Source organism: Cynocephalus volans, chromosome 5 (assembly GCF_027409185.1).
Source record: "Cynocephalus volans isolate mCynVol1 chromosome 5, mCynVol1.pri, whole genome shotgun sequence".
NCBI classification, from domain to species: domain Eukaryota; kingdom Metazoa; phylum Chordata; class Mammalia; order Dermoptera; family Cynocephalidae; genus Cynocephalus; species Cynocephalus volans.
In genome coordinates, this window is record NC_084464.1 from 8604936 (window position 1) to 8627248 (window position 22313).

At 42.5% G+C, this 22313-nt stretch overlaps 1 pseudogene; it reads right to left on the reverse strand.

The window, feature by feature from the left end:
* Positions 1-171: 171 nt before the first annotated feature.
* LOC134378262 (beclin-2-like) lies at positions 172-21414 on the reverse strand (annotated as a pseudogene).
* Positions 21415-22313: the final 899 nt, after the last annotated feature.

Genomic DNA, 22313 nt, shown 5'->3' on the forward strand with positions numbered 1-22313 from the left:
CATTTCGTTCTCAGATTACCATCTGACAGTATTATTACAATAAAGAAAGTTATTTTTTGGTTTGCTTTTGGCAGCTGGCCGATGTGAGGATCCAAACCCTTGACCTTGGTGTTACATGTGGGCTTTAACCACCAAGCTAACTGGCCAACGAGAAAGTTATGTTGGATGGTACTTTAAGGACACTCAAGTGAGGCCCCTCTTAAGGTTGAGCAGCATGAGTCTGAGCGCCTTGGTCCACCGCTCCTCTGTGTTCCAAAGGGTGGTGATGGAGCAGCATTCCCTGCTGCCCCCAGCGTCCTCCAGCAGGCCTTTGCCCATGTGGCTCTTGCAGGGCAGGCAGAGGCCCTGCTCACCCTTCCCAGCCTCTTCCTTGAACTGCTGCATGCCGTCCAGGAAGGCCTGCATGGCATGGTCAAGTCTGTTACTCAAGGACTCACCCCACCCGCATAATAGAACAGGGGCAGCTCAGTGGAGCCATCTGTTAAGGACTTCAGATAGGAGTGGTTTCTACAGGGGACCAGCCTGTACCTCTGAAACGGCAGCCCAGTCACATTGGACAGGGCAAGCAGCAGCAGTGCCGTCTGTCCCCAGGCAGCATTAATCTCATTCCAGTGCACGGGAACAGTGGGGGAGAACCAAGTCTGAAGTTATTGATCACGCCCAAGGGGCCCTCCTCCCAGATCTTAAATGTGGCGTTGAAGATGTTGGTTTTCTTCAGCCAGTGCAGCTGCCCATGGGCGTGGCGCAGCTGGTTCTCCACACTCCTCAGCTCATCCTACACTCCCAGCTGTTGCCACTCCAGTGCCCTGCAGTCCCTCTGGACCCACCGCTCCCACTGTTGCAGCTCTGCAGTCTCGGCCTGGGCTGCCTGCAGCTCCGCAGCCACCCTTGCAAGGTTCACGTCCACGTCCTCCAGCTCGTGGGCCAGCCTTGCCTCCTCCCATTCTAGGTCCCCCAGCTCTGTCTGCAGCTCCTCCTGCCCTACCTGCTCGCTGATGTCCAGGCAGTGCCTGTTGTCCTGGCTCTCAAGCTGTTTCAGACTCCGGGTTATCCGACGGAATAATGCCCCTTTCTCTGATCATGAAAAATTTTCCAATCTGGGGTTTGTCTTTTAAGCTTTGGACATTATTCTTGGTTTGTTTTGACCAGGAAAAGTCAGTCTTTTCCTCTGAGGCATCTGGCTCTCCACTCATTCAAAAGTAGTTCCTATTTCAAGATTAGGGCAATAATAACTATCGGGGCTTTGTGTCTCTACATATAGTCTTTGATTTTTCTGTAAGTTTCCTCTTACTAGAAACATAAAATAAAAATTAATCAGTTCCTTCTCATATTATGTGGCCAGATACAAAAGACCACATAACTGTACTGATAGGAACAATCCACGATATTTAAATTCACACACAGAGAAAATGGAGTGTTTGTCAGGGACTAGGAGAGGCGGGATGGGGAGTGACAGCTTAATGGCTACAGAGTTCATGAAGCTGTTCTCTAACTAGACAGAGGTGAGGGCTGCACCACATGAGAAATGTACTTCATGCCACTGAATTGTAATTTTGAAAATATTAAAACACTTTATTTTATACAAGGGATATAAGTCAAGAAAAAATGATAAAATTTGGGAGATGCAGGACAAAGACAAAAATGAGGACAAGCACAGTGGCAGGGAAGGGGAAGGACAGTTCTGGAGTGGGGACTGGTGAGGGTGTTTGTGGGAGCTCTGGAGCCAGGGCTTCCCAGCCCAGCCCCCTCCCCAAACCCTTCTACTTCTTTTGATGTTTCAGTGGTGGTTAGGTGAGCTTGCTCTGGCTCTGTCTAGCTCTTGCTCCTGCTCTGGCTCGGGATCGGGATCGGGATCGGGCTCTTGCTCTTCCTCTGCCTCTTGCTCGGGATCTTGCTCGTGCTCTTGCTCTTGCTCTGGATCTTGATCCTGCTCTTTCTTTTGCTCTGGCTTAGGCTCTGGATCTTGCTTTCGCTCTGGCTCTGGCAGCGGAGGTGGAGCTGGAGCTGAAGATGGCCTTAGCTCTTGGGACAGTTGTTCTGCCTGGGCAGAAGCTAGAACTGGAGTGACAACAATTGAAAATATCAACATGAGTTTCTATGTCTCTTCCAATGACAGTCTTTCTGAGAAGCCCAAGTCCAGAGACCCAGCCTCAGGAAGTCTCCCCACACTGCAGAACACTGCATGATTGTTCTGAATACTCAGTGCCCTAGTCCGCAGCCTGCTTCTGGAAACTCTGCTCTGTGTGGCCCATCCCAGCCCCCTCCCCAAACCCTCATAGACACCCACCCTCTTCCTCCTCACCTTCAGTCTCCAGGTGCTCCAGCTTCTCCAGCAGTGCCAGAACAAGATCAGCCTTGCACTCCACCTCTGAACCTGGCATATTGACATGTACATAGGCCAGCAGAGACTTCAAAGAATGAAATTCGGGGTTCTCATGGAAATCAATGTAATAGAATTCCAGCCAGATCTCTAGGATGGAGGACATGGCACTGGGGGAGAAAGGTGGGCAGCAGCATCAGAGGCCTAGCCTATCCATCTATGCTGCCGTCCCAGGGCTCCCCTGAGTGAGCTGCAGTCTTGTACCCTGTGCCCCTGCCTGTCCATAGACCTGCCCCTCCAATGTCCACCCCCAGTATAGCAGCCCCGGCAGAGATGGTCCTGGAAACCAAGGAGGGGCTGGCAAAAGCCTCTGTGGGGGGAGCCTTCAATCACTGGTGTGACCAACTTTCCCTTCTTCAGGGAAACCTGACACCCTCCTCTGTCTGGGTCCCTGCCCCGTCCCTATTGGAATGACCTGTCCATCAGGGCAGGAGGGTGCTGTCTGCTCTGGGCATTACTCACTGGCACACAGGAGGTCTCCAGGAATATCTGATGAATGAGGAAACAGAGGGAGGCTCTGCTCCCCTGGCCTTCCCAGGGCCCTTGGAAAACCCCAAACTTGAGGTGACACGTGGATGTGCTGCCCAAGTGTCTGCATCAAAATCTGCATCTCCTCTTCCCACTGACACTGATCTCTTGACCCTGACCACACTCTGCACCACCAGCACCAGCTGAGCATCCGCATGGGTGAGCATGCCCGAGTGTGAGCGGGATGCTCTGCACACCTGCTCTGGCTCAGCACGGGCTCTGGGGGTGTGGGCAGGGCTGGATGGGAGGGGTGGGGGCAGGTTCTCTCTGGGCTCACTCTGCTCTCCAGCCTCTCGCACAAACTACAGTGCCTGTGGCCCCATCCCCAGCTCATCTTGACTCCTTTTCCTGCAGGAAAGGCTGTGCCCTGGGCCCTGTAGCAGGAATCATAAGATGTATGGCAGCCAGAGTTCTGCCAGCCCCCCATCCACAGGCCCCCACAGACCACACACTGATCTGTGGAGATGGGAGCCCCTCCATCTGCACCCAAACTCCACTCTCCATTTTAGCTGCTCCAGGGGTCCACCATACCCGTGACAATCAGAAATGATGCTACTGAACCTAGAGGAGACCAGGATGGTGTCACATCTACCATATGGTGGCACTACCTGCTTCTCATGTATATTGTGGTTGTCTGACCTCTGACTAGAATGGAAGCCCAGGAGGGCAGGGAATGTAGTCTCCTCGGTTCATTGGAATATGGTCAGTGCCCAGAAAGTCACTGCACATAGTGTGACTTCAGATATGTTTTTTGAAGTAATGAACCCCAACCAACTCCTCCCAAGATATCTGGGTGCACCTGAAGCCCCTCTGCCAGCCTCCAGTCTCCCTGCTTTGAATACACCCAGAAGCCTACAGATAGAATCTCAAATGTGAAAAGAGTGAAGCCCAAGTCAACGAGGTCAGTGAGGGTGTGACAGAGACTTCCTCGTGGGGGGGGCAGGAATCCTGAATGAGGACGACCGTGGCCCCTCCAGCAGAACTTTCCACAGGGCTGGACTCAGGAGCAGCACTTTCCATGGGGGACCCACTGGAGCTTGTTCCTGTTACCACCCACTGAACACAGGTGGAAACTGAGGCTTAGAAGGGTGTGGTGACAGTCCCAAGACTCACAGCTGGGAGGCGGCCTAGTGACACTGTGTGATCGATGGGCAGAGTGCTCTCCTGAGGAAAAGCAGGTGCAGCACCTGCTGGGGAGTGGCAAAGTTCCTGTAGCTCAGGAGAAATCTGTGGACGTACGAGTGGTTGCCACACATGACAGCGGGCACCAGGTGCTCCACCCACTTCTGCAGGGTGCCTGCGGAGACAGGCCACAACATGTGGGTCGCATCCAGGCTCAGGAAATACTTGTCTTCACTCTAGGACAGGAGAGGGGAGAGATGCACAGTGACAGCACCGTGAACCCTCAGGAGGGAAGGGGCCGGAGGCCAGTCTTAACCCCAGGGAGGACATGAGAAGACAGCCTGAGGGCCCAGGTTTCATGTACAGGGTGGTGGTTGCCACCCCCGCAGTCCCCTTTCACCCTCCAGCCCTGACCTGAGGTGTGAACGCACCAGGACCAGCAGGTTTATAAAGCCCCCACCCTCTGCCCCTCCCCAGGGAGGGTGTCCCATGTCCCCATGTCCCCCCACACACAGGAGAAGGGTGTGGTCACCCAGCGAGGCTCACAGTGTTGGCCTGGCCTGGCCCCCCCTGTCCTGGGACACTTGACATTACCTTCGGGGACCTCCTGCCAAATGGCCACAGGAGTCCAGGGCGAGGGCTGACCCAGCGCCGGAAGCATCGGACAAACCTCTCAGCCCAGGGGTGCCTGGGGCTAACGCCCCTGGACCTCGGGATACAGCACGACATCTCACTCTGCCTGTGGCCAAGTGAGCTGGGGAAGGGGCTGTATATAGAATGTGGGTGCCAGGTTACCGAGTTCCGAGTTCAGTTGGGGTCTGTTGTCAAGGAAGTGAGGTCACTTCCTAGTACCTCATTTCTTGAACCCCACCTCTGTGTACAAGACTGCAAGTGCCCCTCTGGGTACCTGAATGCTGACCCTCCTTCCCCATGAACTCTATTGCCCACACTTCCACCAACACTGCCTGACCACACCCCTGTACAAGGCCTGGGTGCAGCCAGCTTCACAGCTCGGAGGAAATACATGTAGTTTCAGCCCCAGCTCCTCCTTCTTATCACTTATGTGACCCTGGACAAGCCACTGTGACTCTCTGGACCTCCCCAGTCTCCTCTTCTGCACAGTGGTTATCATTCTAGCATCTCCTTCCTAAGGATGTCATCAGGCATGTGTGAGCAAACATCTCTGATACCTATGACCAGTGTCACATGTAGCTAATGAACAAAACTAGAGACAAAATTCATGATGGTGTGTAAGGCAGCATGGAATACAACTAATGACAGGCCTGTTTCCTGTCATATAATCTTGAAAGTGTTGCTTTTGCTCTTGGCCTGTTTTCCCTGTCTGCACGATGATTATTATTACCCCATTTTATGGATAAGCAATGACGTACAGAGTCTGAGTGAAAACAGCCAGCTGCAGAGTGGCAGTCTTGTCAGTTACCAGTGACATCTTCTTGCATGATCTTTCTCTCTGGAGTTTCTTCTTTCCAGATCCTGTTTGGGTGCACTAATCTGGTACAGGTGACTAATCATACCCATTTGCATACGGATCTTTCAAAGTTGCACAATCAGGTTTTACAAATGAGGAAACTGACAGATTTAACTAACTTCCTGGGCTCCAGGGGGCAGGCCCATCATTTGAACCTAGATCTGTGCGATTGAGAGAGAGATGAGGGAGAGGGGTTTGGGGGGCACTCAGCTCCTGGCTGAGGCTTGCCAAATATTATTACCACACCCAAGTCTGGCTGCCTCCCCCTAAATAAAAATAAACCACCCCAAAAGTCAAATGTTGGTGAACATGGAAGTAAGACTTTATTCAGGAATATCAGTGACCTGAGGAGACATGTTGGGCTGACCCATCTCTCTAGAAAGCCTGAAGGAGAGTGGCCAGGCTAAAGCCATCTCAGAGACTCAGGTTTACTGAGGTGTTTCTAAAGAGGGGGCTGAGAGAAAGGAATGTGGGACAGGAAAAGCAGGAGGGAGGGGACGTGGGCTACAGGAGGTCCCTGCAGGGAGCCAAGTGCACTTTCTCACCAAGGCTCCATCTGGCTTCTGCTCCTGCCCTTGCTGTTACCTCAGGTCCTGCTGGAGGGGTGGAATCCACATAGCTTTACTGATGTCTCCCTTGATTTCTCAGGGTCTGGATAGTATGTGCCTCCCAGCAAGTTTGCAGCTTCAGGCTGGCTGGAAACAACTTTACATTTATGTAAATGTCACCCCATAACCAGGGCTCAAAATATCAAATAACCATGGGAAAAGAGGGACCTCAGAGAAATGCATGCTAAGATTAAAAACTGAGTCTTTTAAAAATCTTTTAGAGTCTGTGAGGTTTTAGGTCCCAATATGGCTTCAGTCCTCATCACTCCAACATGATTACAACGCCCTGGCTCTTTCCTGAATGTCTCAACTACCCAAGACAGTGCTGGGCCAAGGTATTTGCTCAAAACATGCTTGTTGAATTGGTTTTACCAGATCTGGAAGTAGGATGGACAGAGCTCAGCCATAATTAGGGCATTTTTAACAGTGGTCATAGGGGGTAGTGTTTGTGCGTGTTGGTAAGGGTGGGGATGATGGGGGTGACGAGAATCTCAAGTGAAATGATTGTCAGGGACAGGGGTGGGTTTATTACTTTTACTCCGAGTTGCACCAAATTTTTGGTTCCTAAGGCCAATGGATCACTTCTATCCTTTAAAGGCAAGAAAGCCATAGTTTTAGGCATGGTCATAAGAATGAGCAGTTCTTGAGGTCTTTCTTGGTAAATAAGGGGTTTTGAGTCTCTGTTGTCAGATTCACAGCCTAATGTTTTGTTTAAACTATATTTACAGTAAAGGGGTCCTAGAACTGTTTGGGGGTTGAGGGATAGGAGTAGAAGTGGGATAATATGTATGAGTGTCAGGGAGTTCTCTCGCATGAGGGATGGTTTGATGCTGTTGATGTGGTGTGTGAGAGCACCTCGTGTTGTGATTAGTATATATAGGGTGTATAGAGCCGTGATTAGCATGTTGAGTCCTATGAGGAGATCATGTAGGCAACAAAGCAACAGAGGATCAGTTAATCTGTCAGATGGAGAGAACAAATCTGTGGTTACTAGAAGGGGGGAAGGAGAGGAGGGGAAGGGGGAAGGAGAGGAGGGGGAGGGGGGAAGTGAGGAGGGGGAGGGGGAAAGGAGAGGAAGGGAAGGGGAAGGAGAGGAGGGGGAGGGGGGAAGGAGAGGTGGGGATGGGGAAGGAGAGGAGGGGGAGGGGGGAGATTGGGTAAGGGGCATAAAGAATAAGTATGATTTGTAACAATGAGAATGCTAAGGGAAAAAACCAACCCTAAATCACATTTCTGGGCATTTTGCCTAAAATCTTGGGCCAGTTCAGCTGACATCATCCTGCAGCAGATGCAGTGAGTGTGCACGCTGCTCAGTGATCTCTACTGCTCAGAAATACACAAAATTCCTCATGGAGTCCAGCCCCCAGTAGAAGCAGATAGGAGTCTGGGTCCAAATTCAGTTTCACCTGTGTTCTATTCAGATGGATGATGGTGACTCTAAGAATCCAAAAAAAGAAAACACCAAATTCTGGTTTTTGTAGGCCAAATTAAATTAGGTAATTGTTGTTATATGCTTAACTTTCTAACACTATCCTTTCTCTGTTCTTGAACTATTCTATTGCTGTAGGTAGAGTATTGTGATGGTTAATTTTATGTGTCAAATTGACTGGGCCACAGTGTACCTAGGTATTTGGTCAAACATTATTCTGGGTGTTTCTGTGGCAGTGCTTTTGGGTGAGATAACTATTTTAATTGATCAGCTGAGTAAAGCAGATTTCTCTCCCTAATGGGGATGAGCTTCATCGCAGGAGTTGAAAGCCTGAAAAGAACAAAAATCTGAACACTAGATTAATTATATCACGTTACAGTTTGCTGTCGGGGCTGTAACCAACAGTTGAGTGTCACATGGAAAGAGGGGGTTGGAGTGCTGGAGACAAAGCCAGAGATGTGCAGAGACCCAGGAGACCAAGAGAAAGGAGCAAACAAAGGGCCACAGGCAAAGCAATAAAAACCCATAACAGTTCAGGAGTAAGGATCTAAAATTGTTCTGGGAAAATAACATGAAAATTGATTAAAATGCTCTTTTAAGAGAAAACCCTATTTGTTTAATATCTTCATAGTGGTTCTCAGGTACCTCCTAGGAGGAGTTTGGGGAAGTCAGGGGGCCTATTTTAATGGCTGAAGGGCTCTACTGACTGTCAGCAGATGGATGTTCAATGTTTTGTAGAGTGGGGGACAGTCGCTCGCTATGAAGAATGAGCCCATCCATAATGCCAGTGGATCCTCCCTTAAGAAATATTAGCAAGAAACTTTCAGCTGATCACACTCTCGGTTAACCCAGAATTCAACTTTTTCCATATTCTCTCTGACTTCCTTATCCCTTTGGCAAGTAGATATATTAAATGGAATTGAAACTGTTTTTATATGTGTGTGCATATGACTGTATATGTGTCTGTGTGTTTAAAAAATTGCTCTCTGTTCCACTATGAGGTCAGAATTTGGAATTTTCTAAGGGTACTTTTTTTATTTTAAGTTTTACATTAGTTGTTCTGTTGTAATTCCATCTTCTTAAATATTTATATATGAAAATATTTAATCGTCTGTGGTATGTCAGAAAATGTGGGCTGCCATTTTGCCAGAGACAGCTGTCACCATCATTACCAGACAACACAGCCTGAACAGCTTCTAGGAGTAAAACTGAAGATGAAATTACAGCTGCTGTATTATGTCATCCACTAAATGTCTGTTTCCTACTTCAGTGACATGTCTCTCTTCCTTGTGAATAACACTTTTACACTTCTAAAAGAAGAAATATTGTGGGACCACCCATCCTTCTGGGACAATATCTACATATAGTGGAGGAGATAGAACATAGAGATATTCTTTTCAGATAGAATAAGCTAACCTCTCAAAGGTAGAGAAGAAGCAAAACAATAGATTGTGTGAATAGGTAAAAAAAATCTACAGGGTAAAACTTAATTCTAAACCTATATAATAAGAATAAAATGGATATTGTAGGGGTGTTTGAAGTTACCGTCTTTTTCCTGTAGTTGCAAAATGACTTGCATTGTGGTGATACCATAATATATGCAGAATGTACCCTGAAACATATTCTTGCCTCCACAATTTATGGAGTGAATTAGTTATACTGCAGACTCTGCTCCCTTTCAAATGCAAGTATGAGTTTAGACATACTAATGTCATGAATAATTGGCAAGCAGCTATTGTGAAGTTTACCAAATATAATGACTCATGGTGGACATAGGGTTATCGGAAGGGATATTATTTGGAGAAACTAATGGAAACAAGATATAGAGCTTTATTTAGGTTGGATCATATTCAACAAACAAAGGAGTCAGGTAAGAAAAAAAAAAGAGTTAAGCATGAGGGCAACCACTGGGAGTAATTTCTCTTTCAGAAAAAAGCAAGTCAGTGGAAGGAATTCATGTTAAAGAGGTGCAAGGTTCTTACACGGCTGTACCATTGGCCCTTCTGCCTCATACGAATGCTTGTTACATCTGTAGCCAAGTAAGAAAGTGAATGTTTCCCAGGCCAGCTGTTCTGACCACTGTGTTACAATCTCTTCACAAGTGTATTTTCAAATTTTGATCCACAAATATTTTAAAAATATAATTTAGCATATATAATGTTGTAGGAATGACTATCCAAGAGAACGTTTAGCCAGATATATTGCATAACACAATACAGAGACAGGAGCAATTTACTGTAGAAATAAGAATTAAGGAAGTAGCGTCAAGTGCATAGAAATGAAAGGCCAAATATTTGTTGAAAGAGTGAGAATTCTGCCTCGCTGCCTAATGGAAGGTAGTCAGGGCAGTAAAAAGCTCTACTCAGGTCTCATGACAGTGTTGAAAGGTTACCAAACTGATAGCCTGTGACGTCGGACTATTTTATAAGTTCTGTGAGACACTGTCATTCAGTAGTCAGGACTCCCATATAATTACCACTTCCAATGTAATTATGTTGTTTAGAGTGATTTGAGTTTTTCCATCCATTACAATTCACTGCTAAAAGCGTTGGTGTCTGAAGGCACGTCTCACTGCAACCACCTAAATATTGTGAACCCTGCCTTAGGGCCTGGATGCCACCAGCAAGCTGCCCAGTGTGTGAAGCCAAGAGGCAAGGGTAAGCCACAAGCATGTGGGACAGGATCTCTTACTGCCAGCGAGAGGCCAAACGTGTATCAGCGGTAACTGTGAGGAAACTTCCAGAGCAGATTATAAAAACCTTTATTAACAGCCTAAGGTTTAGAAGAATAAGCCTGTTGAAATATCTTTGTATTCAACAAAGGAAGCTATGGTTCTGCAATTTACTTGTTGGAAGTGAATTTTCCAATATCTTTCTGCACCGTAGTTAACTAGATGGATGGGTGGGCTAAGCTGTGTGTGTGATGTGCTAAGAGGCCACAATGGAGAACAACAGGGAGGAGCAAAGCGGAGACGATGGCTGTCACCATCGAAGGAGAAACTCCTGATCCTCCTGGTGGAAATGAAGGGAAAGCCTGAGCAGTGAGGGCTACCAAGAGAATTTTTTTCCCTAAAAACTGTACTTATTTATTTTTGATTATACATATTTATGGAGTATAGAGTTGACTCTCAGTATTTGTGTGCGGTATGTGATAATCAAATCCATATTATTAGCATGTTCATCCTCCACAAATTGTAATCACTCTTTGCACCCGTTACCCAGTTACTCCACTACTAACCCCCTCGTCCTCCCCCTTTCTCACCAATAGTAACTGTAGGTCTGGTCTCTCCTTCTAAAAGTTCGGCGTTTTACTGCAGTCTTTGTTTCTTTCTGTGTTTCTTTCTTTCTTTCATTTATTTATTTATTTTTCTTAGAACCTAGAGCTAGTCCTTTGTCATAGACTTGTGAAGGGTTTTTTTTTAGTGTCATTTCTGTCAAAACAAGAGAATCAAAGATTAATATGCCTTTCTGATTGATGTAGCCAGTGGCCTTATGACCATAGCTTACAAACAATTAAAAAAAATAAAAAGCAAAACCACTAACACCTACACTCTTAGAACAACTCATAAATAAATGGAAGATTCCCTTTGTAGCACCAAAGCAGGAGCTATTGTGACTGCACTGGTATTTTAATGCCATTTTAAAACAACTTTGCTAGGGAACCTCTTTCGAGTTTCATATATTTTCACCAATGCCACACTTCTTCACTGTACACGCATTTCATGGGCAGGGTTTACCTATCCCATTGTACCAGGACCATGGCTAACTCCCTGTTGAAATGTCATTTTCTCAAAGGGGCCCACTCTGACCACTCAAAATTGTGAATCCCAACACCCCCTCCCTTCACCTGGCATTTCAATTTCCTTTTATCTTGCTCAATTTATTTATTTTTCTTATTTTTGTTTATTTATTTATTTTTAGTCATAGCACTTATCACTTTTGGAAATATTACATGGTAGCATTTATTATGTGCATCCACCCCACCCCAAGATTATAAATACCCTGAGGACAGGGATCTCTGTTTTGTTTTTATTGAATTAAAATTTCTTCTAAAGTTAAAGAAAGCAAACTATCTCAACCTAGTAAAACTGAACAACTACGCTGCAGTTATAAACGCAAAGCAATGAAAAAGTTTTAAGTTAAGTTCTTAAGGAGTCAATCAGGAAAATAGCTGAGTAAGAAAATTGTCTTGTGGATGTGAAGTAAAATGTAAGTCTTTCTGTGGGCTGTTAATTTTCTGAGGAATGCACTTGGAGAAATATACCATTAATGTCTTAACCCAAGGTCCATAATCTACTTTTTGAGAAGGTGTTTACCTTAATTTTTGAAATCACTTATCAAGATAAAAAAGGGCAGGGGGGAGAATTTTCCTTGATTTCAACACATTGATTATTCAATTTATTATCAAATGCCATTGAAAATCTTATCTGCGTCTAATATATTTGATAGAGCCTCTCATCTTTCCCTCAAGTAATTAGTTTAGGGAGGGTCCTAGGGAATACATGCAACATGCAACAAACCCTCTCACTACATTCGTATTAAGAAGGTTACTTACCAGAGGGGAAAATAACCTGACAAAAAATGTAGCAGGCATGATTCCATGAACGGCATGTTTTTTCCCCAACCCACATCTCAGAAGCCATAGTCTTCAGAGCAGGAGACTGCATTTGGGCTGCCGGTCTCCAACTCCTCAATCACTTTGGCCTCACACCATATACAGGTAGCCCAGCAGTGCCAGCACCGTCCAGCCTTGCCAAAATTCTCTCTCCTCTCATTTCCCAAAGCCTTTCTGTTCCTTCCATATGTACAATCCTATCCTGCTGCTTTGTTCACTTATGTGTCTTCAACACTTCGTATTTTTCACACGTGATCATATCTGATATGCCACATAGTGGTTCAGAGACCTGACTCTGCTAGCAGAGAGGCTTAGTTTTTAAATCCCACTCCAGTACTTCATGTTTGATCTCGGGCATTACTTAATCTCTTTGTAGTTCGGCTTCTTCCTCTAGGGAAAAAGAGGTAAGAGTAGTACTGAAGAAATTGAGTAGTTGTGAAGGAAAAAAGTAATGGTGTGCGAGAAGCACACAGGACAGTGCCACCACATAACATGCACTCAGAAATATTAGTGATTATTCTTATTATTACTATTGTTAAGTCTCACGCCCTATGTGGTAGACAATATTAATGCAAATACACGTATGCCCACACGTGCACACACACAGCTACAAAAAGGCTCTTAAAGGTTAAATGACTTGTTCAGGGTTGTACACCTTTAACTGGCAGAGCTTCAATTCACAACTTTTGGCCTCAAGTTCAGTGAGTCACTGGACAAACCTGGACATAGAACTCAAAGGAAAATATCTGGACCTCCTGTAGAATTCAATCTGACACAGCCATCCAAGGGTGTAATTACTATAATGGGCAACGTTGGTGCTCTTAGCTAAGGTGGGCACCAAGCATGAGGGTGTCTTTCTCAAGACAGCCAAGTTAGTTTCAAGTTTTTTTATGTGCCATCTCATCCTGAAAATTGAAAAGGGAAGCACTCAATAAACCTTTAACTGAACCGGTTATGCATATGTGTGTTGCTTGTTCTGGCTATATATGTGTAATAAGCCACCTTAAAATTAAGTGGATTGAAACCATGACAATGATTGATTTTGCTCATAAATCTGAAATTAGGCAGGGCTCAGTAGGGGAGGCTCATCTTTGCTCCAAGTCACTTCAGTTGGGGCACCTCAAAAGTGGAAGACACACTTTCAAAAATGGATTATTGACTTGCCTGTCAGTTAGAGGTCTGTGCTGAGCTCAGCTGGGGCTATGCCCTGGGAGTCCTCTGCTCCTCTCCTGGGGGCGAGGTGAGGCTCTCCATGTTTCCTGGACTGCCTCACAGCATGGTGGGTGGTTCTAAGGGTAAACATCCTGCAAGAGAGAGACGGGCAACAGTTCTATCACTTTCATGACCTAGCTGCAGAATCTTGTAGAGGCACTTCTGCCCTCCTCTTTCGTCAAGGCAATCACAAAGTCCACACCTTTCCAAGAAGGAGGAGCACAAATACTTTCTGTTGGTGGGGAGTGGCAAGATTCTGGAAGAGCACGTGGAGTGGGAAGTAGAAGACATGGGAAATGTGTATATGCATGCACGCATATATGAATGTGTAAATGTATACATTTCATATCAACTGTGTGCTTCTGTATTTATGTGTACATATTTTATATTCAAATATATACTTCATCGTCATGTGTACATATATATGTATACTCATGTGTACATATATACACTCATACATATATATACACACACATATGTATGAACTGTTTGAGCTATGTAAAGTAACAACCCCACCCTGGCACTGCCTATCTCTCTTCATTTTTTTCCCTCAGCAATTATAACGACAAGGCATATTATATATTTATTTGTTTATTATGTCTACCCTCTACTAGAACGAAGCTCCACAGAGGCAGGAACTTTATCATATTTTATTTACTGCTATATCCTTATTACCCAGAACATTTCCTGGCATATGGTAGATGTTCAATCTATTTGTTGAATGAATGAATACATGCATAAATGGATACAACCTCCAACATACAGGACCAAAAATTCACCAGCGCTGAAGACACTGGCTAAATGAGAGGTTCGTGGTGCTCTGTTCCATATGTAACAAACTTGGCATATGATGGAGAAAGAATGCCATCAAAGCTCCTGACACCTGCATTTCCAATCCCATGAAAAATATAACTTCTATAGCCATTTTTCCTTTCATCAACCAGCCATTGCTAGAAGTCTCAGCAGAGGGAATTTTTGGATGGCAGCTATGGAATACTAAAGAAAAGCAGTGCCAGATGCAAGGATTCTATTTGCCTTCCACAAGTTGGAACGTGTGAAGCCTCATAATGTCATTGTTAATAAGGTGTCTGCTTTGCCTTGAGGTTTTTTTCAGTAGCTCATAATAGCTTTTATTTCAGAAAGTATGGGCGTTGCTACTCACAATATATTTTGGCACATTAAGGGTCAAATAAAAATGATAAGAAAAGACCATGTTTGGATTTAGAAAAATCAAAAAGCCCTCAAAGCATAAGAAGATATAAAAGATTATTATGTGCCTTTTGTTAGATATAAGGTACATTATAATGAACCCCTTACCAATACCTCCACAGCTTTAGTTGTAAACACATAATATTGAATGTTCACTGTAATATCCAATCAGATCCTTGACACGATTATGTTGTCCCTTCCATAGACATCTTGATTCTGATGAAACACTACTTAATAGTGATAGTGGGAAGAAACAATTAGAAACTTCATGAATTACACAATGTTTCTGTGGTACAGCATTTTAAAAATATTTGATTTTGATTATGGATGCCAAAAGAATATTAGATGCTAACATATGATTTTCAACACTATTCTGGGAAAGTCAAACATCTCTATACTCAAGATGTCATAAGCAATATTTTTATTAAAGCCCGAAAAAGATGCTTTCATGTGAGAACTGTAACACAGCAATAATTTATGAATTCTCTTAATGTCAACATTGATCTTTGATCACATGTAATCACATAATATACGATTAAAAATATTTATAAAATAAATGCATGAACAAAGAAGATGCTACTTGTTAAACATCAGTAGGCCATGATCTGTCAGACCATTTTTAAGAAGTAGTTATGGATTTGAATCATTATTTCCAGAAAGTTTGTGAATTAGCAGATAAACAAGAGAAATGTGAAACTTGTTCTAGAGAACATTTTTCTTTATATTTGGTTCCAGTGGACATGGTGTGGGAGAACAGCTGAGAAGAATGGAAAGGACTGGCTGGCACAGTGTTAGACTTTCCACCCATGGAAAATAGACGCCTTTGGTTAAAACATCAGTAAAGGAGTTCGCTACCACCATCGTTATTATAATCATCATGAGAGAAAACATTTATTGAGTATTTTACTATGTGCCAGGAACATTCTAAATGCTATATATAATATGTGTGTAAATGCATTATATATATGCATAAATGTATTCATAAATGTATAACAAGATTCTTTTGAGACAGGTACTATTCTTTTGAGAATACGTTGATTCTTTTGAAGCCGGTGCTAGTAGTAGCCCATTTTCCAGATGAGCAAATGAGGGACAGAAAACTTAAGTGCTTGGCCAAAGTCACAGAGCTAATAGATGGCATAGTCAGGATTTCAACTTGGCTGTTGGCCCTGAAGTTCATACTCTTAATCACACTGCTATGTTTCTTCAAGAAGGCACAACATTGCCTATAAAGAAAAATGTTAAGTTCTAACCCAGGAAGTGATATGACAATGGAAATCTGGAATGCCGTGAGTTATCAGGGTATGAAAACTACAATGCAGTTTTGGATATTGGCACACACTATCACACTTCACCTGCACATAAAGTGCACCCACTGTATAATAATAACAGTACTTAATTTATGCCAAGAACTAGCTCATCTGATCCTCGAAACAACATGAAGAATTTGATTTACAGATGAAAATTAGTTCTGAGAAAGATTAAATAACTTGTTCATCACCAATAGTCAGGATCCACTTTGAATTTCGGTTATCAGACTCTGTGGTTGTAATCCCTATCCTCATGGTTCTACCGTCTGGATACACATTAGAATCCCCAGCAGAGGCATTAATAAATGTCAGTGGCTGGATCCCACCTCCAGAGATTCTAATTTAATTGGTGTTGGGTGGCACACGGGAATAAGTAGTTTGTAAAGGGTCCCTACATGAATTTAATTTGCATTCAGGGCAAGGGACCATTACACTATCTGATAATGGTGCTCCTCTTAAAGTTATCTTTGGTCTCCACCAAAGGTAAAATACAATAATCTAGAGTATTCTTTCAAGGATGGGGTAAGGCATGAAAAGCGAACTTAAGTAATTAGAAATCTCAAGTGCTTTCTTATGTGGGTTTTAAGACACAAGACATGGACATTAGATGTAAAATGGATTTCTTAATCCATTCACAAATAACTAGATGGTTCTGGGCAGGATGTCATCACTTTAAATTCATTTATTTTCTGACCTTCACGGCAGATAACCTTTCCATAATATATGATCTATTTAATTGCGGCTGTCCTAGTATAATTTTATCTTTAGTACAGCTGGCCTACACTTTTTAGCTAGTGCAGCTCTGATCTGCAAAAGTATAACCTAGGGTTCTCCTGAGTAATGCCACATATGTGTTATCAAGCTACAGTGGAGATGGCAATAAAGATTTGTTGACTCATTATATAAAAGCCTATCTTTCTGTGGTCTATATTCATTTCTTTTTACAAGCAAAAGAAAAAGGGAAGAAACATCAAGCTAATGGGTAAGTCTGAAAAAGAATGTTACCTTAAGAATGAAAAAATAAAATCCCTAAGTTAGAAAACCTAACATCTGGATTATAATGTATTAGGTATTTGATAAAGTTGAAATACATATCTGGACAGCTATTATTAACCAAATAAAAAGAATTAGAAGAAACAAGTGCAAATCCAACAACTTTATCTTCGCACTTGAAAAGTTCATAATGATTTCAGAAGTGGGTATTGTGTTCCAGAAACAAATCAGTGCTAAGAGGCTAAGTGCTTTGGCCATCTTTGAAATGTTTGGCTAAAGATTCAGGAAATAAGAAAGAAAGCATGGATATAAAATTTTCGGTGGTAACGGGAGCTAGGGAAACAAGGTAATCTGAAACCATAATTTAAAATTATTTTTAACATTTTTGTCACAAAACTGAAACAAATGTAAGTATAATGTGTAAAATTTTACTTTTCCCTTTTTATTACATCTATCAAAAGATAAGTCTACCTGATAGAAATGTTTCTCCTTTCAAAAGGGTAACACATTCTAGGAACTTCAACTGCTGGTAAATAAATAGACAATTAAATACAGACTTGAAAATATCATCAGGAGAGGGAGAAGGCAAGACACTGCACTGTGCTACCACTGATGGGGGAGGCCCCAGGCAAGCAGGCAGGAGACCTGGTCAGCCCACTGCCCAGCCCTCTGCACAGCCCCCTACCCAGCCTGTGCACAAGGCAAGATCCCATACTGTGCTGCCTCTGACAGGGGAGGCCCCAGGCAGGAAAGCAAGAGGCCAGCCAGCCACCAGCCAGCCCCCCACCCCACCTGCACAGAAGGCAAGACTCCGTGCCACCACCACAAGGCCCCACACAGCTTTTGTGGAGGAGGCTCACAACATCCACCACCACACCTACTACTGTTGCAAGGATGGCTCACCATCTTAGTAACATCCACAACCACCATGAAGTTGGCCCACCACATATATGACTTCACTGACACAAGGAGAGTCACCAGAGGGGTCTGGGAAAGGAGGAAGAAGTCTTTCTCCTCCAAGTCCACTCCAGAGAAATAAAAGAAGCAACTGATCTGTCAGGTGACCAGAAATCAACAGAGAGATACTAGAAATAGGAATAAATCAGAAAATACAACACTGCCAAAAGAATTCAGTAACTCTCAAGTACCAGACCCTTCAGAACAGGAAATGCTTGAAATGATAGAAAAGTAATTCTGAGTAGCTACCTTCAGGAAACTCAATGAGATGAGAGGACTCTGTAAGACAACAAAATGAAATGAGAAAAAATGTTCAGGATATGAAGGAGGAAATTTACAAAGAGATTAATACCCTAAAAAAGAAGGTAGCAGAACTCCTGGAACACAAAGACACACTCAAAGCAAAGGAAAGGATTTCAGAACTCAAAGACAGTCTTTATGAAATAACCCAGACAGACAAAAGAAAAGGAAAAAAGAATTTAAAAAATGAAGAATGTCTGAGAGAGCAGGCAGACAACCTTAAGTGCATAAACATCTGAAGCATGGGTGTTCCTGAAGGGGAGAAGAAAGGTAAAGTCATTGAATATTTATTCAATGAAATAATAATGGAAAACATCCGAAGTATAGAAAGAGACATAGACATTCAGATCCAGGAAGTTCAAAGGTCCCCAAACAGATTCAATCCAAAATGATCTTCTCCAAGACACATTACAGTCAAACTAGAAAAGCTTAAAGACAAAGAGAGAATCCAAGAAGCAGCAAGAGAAAAGCATCAAGTGACTTATAAGGGAGCCCGCCATCAAACTAACAGCAGACTTCTCCACAGAAACTCTACAGGACAAAAGAAAATGGGATGACATATTCTAAATACTAAAAGAAAAAAAAAAAAAAAAACAGCCAGCCAAGAATACTATACCCAGCAAGACTATCCTTCAGAAATAAGGAAAAATAGTGCATTTCCCAGACAAACAAAAATTGTGGGAGTTCATCACCACGTGGCCAGCCGTGCAAGAAACTCTCAAGGGAATCCTGGATCTGGAATCTGAAAAACAATAATCACTACCATGAATACACAAATAAGAACAAAACCCAGTAGTAAAACATAAATGCAAATGAGAAAGATAAAAGAAACTAAATCTTACCACATCAAAAAAAAAAAAAAAAAAAAGCCCTACAAACATTGAAGACCAATAATCAAAGAAAAGCATGGCACCTCTCACCATATACCAAAATCAACCCAAAATGGATTAAAGTGTTAAATATAAGACCTGAAACTGTAAAACTACTAAGGGAAAATATAGGGAAAACACTTCAGAAACTAGGACTGGGCAAAGACTTTTTGAACAAAAGCCCAAAAGCACAATCAACAAGAGAAAAAATAAACAGATGGGATTATATCAAACTAAAAAGCTTCTGCACAGCAAAGGAAACAATCAACAGAGTGAAACAACAACCTACATAATGGGGGAAAATATTTGCAAACTATACATCTAACAAGGCATTAATAACCAGAATATACAAGGAACTCAAACAACTATACAGTAAAAAAAACAAATAACCCAATTAAATAATGGGCAAAGGAACTGAATAGACATTTTTCAAAGGAAGACATACAAATGGCCAATAGGCACTTAAAAATGTTCAACATCATTTAATCATCAGGGAAATGCAAATTAAATCCACATGAGATATCACCTCACCCCAGTTAGACTGTCTATAATCAAAAGAACAGAGAATAACAAATGCTGGTGAGGACCTGTAGAGAAGGGTATGCTCCTACACTTTTGGTGGGACTGTAAATTAGTACAGCTGCTATGGAAAACAGTATGGAGGTTTCTCAAACTACTACAGATAGATCCACCAATCCCACTTCTAGGTATATACCCAAAGGAATGGAAATCATCATGTCAAAGGGATACCTGCACTCCCATGTTCATCAAAGCTCTATTTACGATAGCCAAAATATGGAAGCAAGCCAAATGTCCATCGATGGATGACTGGATAAGGAAAACATAGTATAAAACATAAGGTTGCCAGTGGCAGGGAGAGATCGGAGATTAATTGGGTAGGGGACATTTGGAATAATTGCAATTTGTGGTAAAGGGCATCCTGATATTATTGATTTGACCATCACATCCTCAGCACAGGTAGTGAAGGTTAGCTTTGTACACCATGAAATATGCATTATAAATTTTTAAAAATGCAAAGAACAAACAAATTTTCATAAAAATAAATTAATAAATATCATCTGAAATATTCAGAATTGTCTTAATGTCTTTAAGTCACAGTGGTCATCTTTCATTCTGAACTGTATCACATGATTTTAATTGATTACCAGATTTTGTTCAATTAATTTCATAACTTTCTCACTTATTCATATTCTGTCAAATATCACATTATTAGTCAAAGATAAAAGGTATAAATTTCAGATTCATTTTTATGACTAACATAACTTTTTAAACTTTTCTTCTCATTTCAAAGCAGAACTTTGACCTATAGTCAAACATGATTTCCTCACTGAGTAAGAAGTTTCATTTCCCAATGTCTGTGGTCTTTTACTATGTTTCTTTTAGTGTCATCTGTCCACAGTACAGATGGTTTTAACAGAGGAAGAAAGCATCATGTTGTAGTGTAAAGAGCACTGGATTTGGATCTACAGCAGAGGAACCCCAAAGCCCTGGGTTATCCTGGATTTGAGTCTCTCCTTTAAATACTGTGCATCATGGACAAACTCTTCATCTTAACCTCTTCATCTGTAGGACTCCCCCTGCTTGTCTTTCAGGGTTTAAGGATCATAATATACAAGAGGTCTTCAAAAAGTGAAACTGCTTTGAAAACCAGAAATTGCTTTATAAATATAGAGAACCATAACCAAGATCTTCTTAATCATAGAATCTGCACCTCCTTTTGATTGATGGCAAGACAGAGGTTAATGCTTCTAGCTACATATCACATATGCAAGGGTGCTGCAAGAAGTTCATAGAAAGATTCCTGTTATCTTTTAATTCTATTTTGCCACAAGCGTTTTGAAGTACCCTTGTATCTGAGAAAGGAGTTGTGGATGAAGCTCTGATTACAAGAAACTCTCTTCATCCAGTGACCATGCACAAGTCATTATAAAACTTCTCTGCCTCTGTCATCCCATTTGGGAAATGAGTATAACATGTAATTGTACATATTGCTTGAAATAGATTTAGAAGGAATAGCCAGACACACTTTATTTCTGTGCTACCAAGGGGACAGAGCCCATTAAGTTATCAAATTATATTCCTGTAAAACCCAGATGTTCTTACTTGTAACATTTTCATCTTACAACTTTTTGTTTGTTTGTTTTTGAAAGACTGGGCCTAAAGCAAAATTCTCTGATTGTAATATTATAATATATCTGCATTCACCCCATTTTTTATTTCTCAGAACACGAGAAGCATTTATAAGATATTTTCACTCTATTTATTTCTAAGCCAAAAGTAAAAATGTAGCTCTCTCTTGCCTCTCAAAAAAATACCTAGCTCTTTTGCTAGCAGGGGCGGCTGAGAAAAACGCACGGGAATGCCTGCGGTCATCTTGGCTGCAGCTTGCTTGTTTGGCCCCGTTCCCAGTGCCTCCATTCACACTCCGCTATTGGCATCTGTGCGATACGGTTTTATGATGTCTTGCTTGTGCTTTCAAATGCCATTTTTGCTGTCTTACCCATCTCTTCCTTGGTGATTGATAGTGGGCCTCCTGATTCCTCGCAGCTCAAACAATAGCCAATACAGCCTTTATCTCTGTGTGTCCCATACACACAGCCTTGACAGACAGCCTGACTCCCGGCCACCTGGCCTTAAATGCTAGAAAATGGTGAGAAAACTGAAAGAATAGTGCAATGGAGTTTCCTAGTGCCCATAGACAGATACCTGTTGCCCCTACCCTCTCGCCATGTTGGCCACTCGTTGTTTCCCATGTATGACCCAGACTCCACATCCACTTTGATTTTTCTAATTATGTTGCTTTGACTGCTCATGATGCCCTGCCCCTGCTTCTATCCCTGCTTTTGAATGTTTTATCATTTTTCAAAAATGTCTCCAAAGCCACCACCCTGAGGCTTGGGCGTTTCTTGCAAAATATTATCAGCTGCCCTTCCTATGAATGACTTTTGATTTATTGTATTCTTTGGTGACTTGGCCCATGCTTCCTTTTATATGCTTATTTACTTATTTTCCTTAATGTTTGGGCCCTCTAATAAGAGATACTAGCTATGTAACCTTGGGCAAGTTATTTAGTCTCATTGTGCCTATTTTTTCATTCATTAAATGAGGATTGCAATAGTAAACCTATCTCATAATACTTTTTCTGAGGATTAAATAAGTTAATAAAAAATACAGCATTTAGACCAGTATCTGAGATATAGTAAATGTTATGTAAGTTATTATTTTTGATAATATTGTTACACCTAACATGTAATATATAGGTATGTGCCTGT